Source organism: Myotis davidii, unplaced genomic scaffold (genome assembly GCF_000327345.1).
Source record: "Myotis davidii unplaced genomic scaffold, ASM32734v1 scaffold616, whole genome shotgun sequence".
Lineage (NCBI taxonomy): Eukaryota > Metazoa > Chordata > Mammalia > Chiroptera > Vespertilionidae > Myotis > Myotis davidii.
The window spans coordinates 4,459,581-4,466,773 of NW_006291965.1; positions in this window are offsets into that span (position 1 = coordinate 4,459,581).

Below are 7,193 nucleotides of genomic sequence, written 5' to 3' on the forward strand. Positions count from 1 at the left end.
GTCTTGGACCTCCCAACATTTTAGTTGTTGGAGTTACTGTGGGGTGCAGGGAGAAAACTTTGATTGACAGGGGAGGGTGGTTTGAGTGCTGGTGGACTAGTTAACACACATGAAACACAAGTGGGTGTAGGAAAAGCTGAGAGTGACTAAGAGCCTAGAGCAGTGGTTGGCAAACTGCGGCTCGCATTAGCTTCTAGGAGCTGAAAGGGCCATAAGTGGCAGATAACAGGCCAATGAGGCATCCATACCAAGAAGGGCCTTGAAAACAAGATGAGTCTCCTTCACACCAGAGATTTCATTTTTTTTGCTTGTAAAAGGGCCTGTCTTCATGTCCTCAGCCTGGATTGTGTGGAGAGGAGCAGGATTGGGGAAGAGCTTGCCGAGGAGTATGGTAGAATAGGGAGGAGAAATGTTAGTGTTGGAGAGAGAGATCTTGACACTCTTTGGTTTTAGCCCTATGTTTTCTCACAAAACATCTCTTAAATATATTCCTTGAATGAGGATACACTTAAAGGAGGCCCTTTCTACTTCATTCCAGAGTAAAGCCCTGGCCTGAACTCATTTCTGCATTAACTGGTGAAATAACTAATTGACTCATATTACATGAGATATATTTTTGTTTCATGTGTTGATAAATAATATTGAAAATGGTTTTTAAAGACATATAGAGTCTACCATCAGTTAAACACTGAAATCTTTCCCTTCATGAAGAAAAGGATGATTATTTTCTAGTTATGCCATAGGGCACAATCTGGAATTTTGAATCATGGTTGGCTCTGTCTTAGAAAACTCCGGTATTGTTATTTTGGTCACTTTCCCCCTGGGGCAGGAGTCCTTTGTGTATTGCTTGCTCTCCTTGGTTGTGGCAGCTGTCTCTTAATTTCTGTCTCTGAAATTGAGTTTTCCACTCTGATTACTTGTCACCTGTGGTCATCATTGTAGGTACAAAGTTAAATAGCACTGACCAGTTGCTCAATGGTTAGAGTGTTGGCCCTTGGACTAAAGGGTTATGGGTTCAATTCCCAGTCAAGGGCATGTACCTTGGTTGCAGGTTCCATCCCCAGCCCTGGTCTGACATGTGCTAGAGACTACCAATCAATGTGTCTCTCTCACATCAATGTTTCTCTCTCCCCTCTCCCCTCTTCTACTCTCTCTTAAAAAGTTAATGGAAAAAATATCCTTGGGTGAAGATTTAAAAAAAAAGTTAATTATATACCAATTATGTTTCCAGTATTAGATAGATTCAAAGTTGGAAAACTTAGAATTGATAGAATGAGAAATAAAACCTCCCTGAATCTGTCTCTTATGTCTTCAGAGGATATTAAAAGTGCTACTGATGTTACTTCCATTCATGCGGGTGAGACTGGGAAGATAGGTACAGTACCTCCCTTCTCTGCAGAGGGGAGTTTCAGAGCAGAGGTATACCCACCTCCCAGCTTCCCCAACACCCACTTGTGTTACTTGTATCTTTGAACCATTTTGTCCTAGTCTTTTCTACCTCGTGCTGATATTTTGTGGCATCATTTTAAAAAATGTAATTTTATTAAACATTTTAAAAATAATTTGAAAAATTTTTCAATTACAGTTGACATACAATATTATATTAGTTTCAAGCGTGTTGTGGCATCTTGAAATTGGTTGACCCAGATATCTCAGTCATCTTATAACTGAGTTGATACTGGAAAACCATTATGAGAGTTAAAATTGGGGAATAGAATAGTTTACTAACAGTCTTTGGAGAATTATCCAAAATGTAAGTATCTCATTCCTGAAATAAGTAACTTCCATATTTAAGTGATCGTGTCAACACTACTAATGAAAATTCAGGTGAGGGACTGTTATTTTATATTTTACTATACTTTTCAGATTCATTGTATCTAGACTTATGTTTATTTTTGCTTCCAAAACTTTATACTACATTTTGGATCTTATTTTTTAGCTAATGATATCTGTTACTAAACTAAGCCAGAGGCTGTACCCTATGAGCACCTGAGCAGTCTAAAATATCCTGGCTTACCCTGAAGTCTAGGTCCCGTTAGGACACTGTTTTGTAAATATCGACAAAATGTTAGAAGCACAGATTCCATATGCCTGGGTGTTCTGGAATAGTTCCCATGTTAGTGTCTGTCTTGCTATCCCTATAAATACAGTGGGAAATATTAGACTGTGTGTCCCAATTTTAACTAGAATGTAGTTCACACTTTTTTCCTGTCTTCCCTTTCTCCCTATCTTGTGCTGCTCCAGGAAGAATGTCAACCTTCCTGGTCTGATACTGGATTTACCTGGACATTCGTGGGCCTTCCTACCCCAGTCCAGTTTGTTCCTTGGTCTCTGCCATTTGCTTCCAGGGACGGGTTGTTGTCTTTGGTTTTGCACAGGAATAAATAACTTTGGGTTTATTAAGGCCCCTACCCTAGAAAAGATGAACTCTTTTTTCATGATCTCCTTTCAGTCCCCCTATCGCATTTCTGGGCAGTGAAGACTGGAGGAAATCCTCAGAGTGCTTAAAAACCTTCCTGCTTTTCCTGCACGTGCCTAGGTTACAGGGACTCTTGAGCCCCTGTCTGTGCCTTCCTTTTCTTCCCCTTCTGAGAGAGAAGAATGGGAGAGAGAACAGAGAGAACTGGGTTTCCTCCTGATGTGCCTGAAGTACATGGTTACCTTGTTTTTATGGTTTCTGATTTGTAGGCTACATTTGCCCTTCTTTACTTTCATTCATTCATATGTAATTGCAAAGGTTTGGGTGGGCAGTATTATGGTAAATCAGTGTGGCCTTTCCTTGTAACCTCTTTCTTTATTAAACCTTTATTTAGTACTTTTGAAATACCTTTGTTTTTCTGCTTATGAAAGTAATATAGAAAAGTATAAATAATTTATTTCTTTGGACAGATTCCTAGAAGTAAAAGTACTAGGTTCATGTAGAGCATAAATATTTTATAGTGAAATTATATTCCAGAAAGTTTATACCCATTCACCTTCCTGCCAATTGAGTAAATGAATACATTTTAATTTATATTGCTAATAAAATATTTACTAACTTGATTGGTAAAAATATCTTTTTAAAATATATTTTATTGATTTTTTACAGAGAGGAAGGGAGAGAGATAGAGAGTTAGAAACATCGATGAGAGAGAAACATCGATCAGCTGCCTCCTGCATATCTCCTGGGGATGTGCCTGCAACCCAGGTACATGCCCTTGACCAGAATCGAACCCGGGACCTTTCAGTCCGCAGGCCGACGCTCTATCCACTGAGTCAAACCGGTTTCGGCAAAATATCTTATTTTTAATGAATTTAAAAACTACTAGTGAGCTTTATAAAAATACATAAATAAGCAAACAAATACATGTTTATTAGCCTTTGTACCTCCTATCTTTGATGGTAGAAAAATTTAACAGTTTAAGGTCTAAAATATATTTCTTTTTTTTTGTTTTCTTTCTTCAGAGAGTCTTTCTCCATCCAAAGCTCATCTATATTCCCCCCGCGCCCCCCCAAGATTTAAAAAATGATTTGATTTGAAAAAAAATTTATTCCTTGATCTGCATGAAATTTGTTTTAATATGTGTGGTGTGAAGTGAGGATTTAAATTTTTTATCTTTAAATCAATAACCAAATTTTATCAACACCTTAGTTGTAAACTGCAGAACCCATACTGGCTAGCTTAAAGAGATTCAGAATATTCTGAGGATTTTAGGTGGCTCATAGTATCTCTGGGTTGGGCAGGGTGGTAACTTTCAACAATGGGACTCAGAACTGTGCCAGAGGACTGGATAGGTGAGGAATTTGCTACAGCCTCTGCTTCCTCCTGTACCAGCAAAATCCAGGCCAGACCATACTTAGAACTGGGTCTCTCATTTACTTTTGAGAAAAGTCTCATGTGGTTGTACCTGATTGGGAAAGCAATTTTTCTGGAAGTTATTTTGGGAAGTCAGTTTTCAAAATGTGGGAAATTACCAAAATATAGGGAGAATGTGCACAAGATTGGGTGACCACAAGGGGCTAAGCTAGTTGTTGCAGCAGCCTTAACCACTGATTGGTGATTCCACAGATTTGTTAAGTTTGCATTTTAGAAAATGTATCCTATATAATAAAGAGGTAATATGCAAATTGACTGTCATGCCCTCACACAAGATGGCCGCCCCATGTGGTCACAAGATGGCCACAACAAGACGGCTAGCCAGGGAGGTCAGTTAGGGCCAACAAGGCCAGCAGGGGAGGGCAGTTGGGGGTGACCAGGCCTGCAGGGGAGAGCAGTTGGGGGGCATCAGGCCTGCAGGGGAGGGCAGTTAGGGGCAATCGGGCCAGCAGAGGAGAGCAGTGGGGGCAATTGGGCCGGCAGGGGAGCAGTTAGGTGTCAGTCAGGCTGGCAGGGGGTGGTTATGGGGTGATCAGAAGGGCAGGCAGAGGCGGTTAGGGGCAATCAGGAGTCCCAGACTGTGAGAGGGATGTCCGACTGCCAGTTCAAGTGGCAGTGGGACATCCCCCGAGGGGTCCCAGATTGGAGAGGATGCAGGCTGGGCTGAGGGACACCCCCTTCCCTCAGTGCATGAATTTCGTGCACTGGGCCTCTAGTAGATTAATAAGACCAGTTTCTCACATGTAATCAATTCTATTTGATTATTTTTTTGTTCTTGTGCTAATGCATAGTTATTGTATTTTTTGTTGTGCAATGTTTTAATTACTATTGATATATCTTGCTCTTTTTCAGTTCTTATTCTTTCCAGGTGAACTTTGACCACTTTATCACTTTATAAAACATAAATTGGTATTTTGATTAGAATTCATTAAACCTTTATGTTAATTTAACAACTACTGACCTCATTAGAATATTCATTCTTCCCATCTATGTATGCGATATATACAGGGTGGGGCAAAAGTAGGTTTACAGTTGTTCATATGGAAAATAATACAGTAATCCTATATAATAAAAGCATAGTATGAAAAATGTTCCCTCGACTGGGAGCTCATCCAGGAGTTTGACCAGAGGGCAGGGGCGGCTGGGGGAAGGGAGGGAGTACCCGGCTGTTAGGGACCCTACCAGTGCATGAATTTCATGCACTGGGCCTCTAGTTAATAAATAATAATACAAGACTAAACTCCTTTGTGTACTCACAACTGTAAACCTATTTTGTCCCACCCTGTATTTTCACCTAGTTAAAATTTTTAATGTTCCTTAATAAAATTTTGTCATTTGCTTCATAAGGATATTTGTATTTCTCCCTATTATTCTATAAAATATATTATTATTAATATAAACAGACTTAGTTTTCCTTTTATTTCCCCTGCTTTTTCTTGCCAGGCATGATAGTTATTAAATTTTGCCTATGTATTTTGTGTTAGACACTTAAAAATTTATTAATTCTAAGAAAATTTCAGTTAATTTTGTTGAGCTTTCTAAGAATACATCAATATATGCAATATGACAGTAATTTTGGAACATCATAAGGCAAACAACTAAAAGAAAAGACATGAACAATGATTTATATAAAATTAATTCAATAAGCTAGGTGTAAAATACCCTGGAAGGGGGGATGTTTCTAATTTTATAATAGTGCCTGCATTCCCTCTGTAGGGACACTCTGAGTAACATGTATAAGGCTGGTGATTTATAGCACCAGATATGTGCTGTAAAGACAACCACATGCCTGCCTCGGTTTCCCTGTAAATCTAGACTGCATACCCAGACACACATGGTGTTTTCTCTCCAAATGCAAGTTCCTAAGCTCCACGTTCGGATGCTGGGTAATTTAAGCAGAATGATGCCTCACGAAGTCTCTGCAGCAATGCCTCTCTGCGGGCTCACCAATGGAAGGGATTTCATAAGTGAAAACAGGCCAGGGCTCACTCAGTTCAATCTTCCTGCTCCAAGCCACTCTCTTCCTTTCGACAGCTAAGCCAGGTGTTTGGAGTACAGTGTTGGTGGGGTTTGTGGAATGTTACACTTAGAAGCTTAAAAAAAAGTCAATAAATAAGCTCAAACAAAGGAAAGAATTTGCCTACTTTTAAGACTTCCAAATTATCCTGTGTCTCCCAGGCAGGCTGACAGCTAACAAAAGGGCATTAATTAGTTACATAGAAATTCCCTAAAAAGCCTTGGGAAGATTAATGCCTGAGGTTTATAATGAGCATCATTGGATACTAGCTTCTAATTCCATAGGTTATACACTATACAGAGATAAATCTGTCCTATATAGGAACAGGATTCTGCTTGGCAGATTTTCCCAGGGTCTTAAAAATTTTGCTAAGTATTCATTTGTATTTATAGCCTTAAAGGCAATTTCTAGGCCACCACATCCCTCAGTTGTTCATTGGCCAGCTAGCTGTACTACATAGTCTCTGCACTTTGCCTGCTTAGCGTATAAATTAAGAAGATGAACCGACTGGGCTGAATCCACTTACCTGGCTCGCTCCATTCTAAGATACACAGGAGAGGGTGGGATTTGAGGGTGTTTTGGCATAAGACAACTGAAGGTCCTGTTTCTCGAGGTTTTTAACAGCTGGGACTCCTTTGTGATTGGTCATTTTAGGATGGCTCTTAATGAATTTAGGAATGTGGCTCTGAGCCAAACCCAAGTGCAGCGGATGCTGCTCTTTCTGGTCAGAAAGTGGGCAGTGGGATGGGATTTGGGAAGGCCTTGTGGTGAAATGAGGAGGTGTGTTAAGTCAAATATATTAAAAGGCTAAGGTAGGAGCTTTCTTAATACTTGAAGGATTACAGGATATTTGAGGTTGGCAGAGGCTGCATTTACAGCAGGAAATGCAATAGCTCCTGTCACATCTTGAGGGAGCTTGATAGGGGCTGGCCCGTCCTCCTGCTGGGCTTTAGTATTAGAATCCTCCCTTTCATGAGCCCTTCAAAGTCTGCAGGGTCTGCTTTGTGCCACAAAATAGTGCTCCACACATTTCTGACTGGCCAGCAAAAACTAAATGCATGATTGCCCAAAAGTTAAAAAGAATCCATTTGATGTGCATGTGGGTAATATCTTGTGGTGATGCTGCTTTAGAAAACTTGTGTAATTAACTATCTTTTTTTGCTATTAATAATATCGCCATTAGATCTGTAAAAAAGGACACAACCCCCTTAAAGCTTAACATTCATTTTGGAAATGAACTGGAAGTCTCCTAGAGCGATGATTCTTTCTACAATAATTAGTTCATCTTTCTGGTAATTTACTTAACGTTGAAATCCTGCT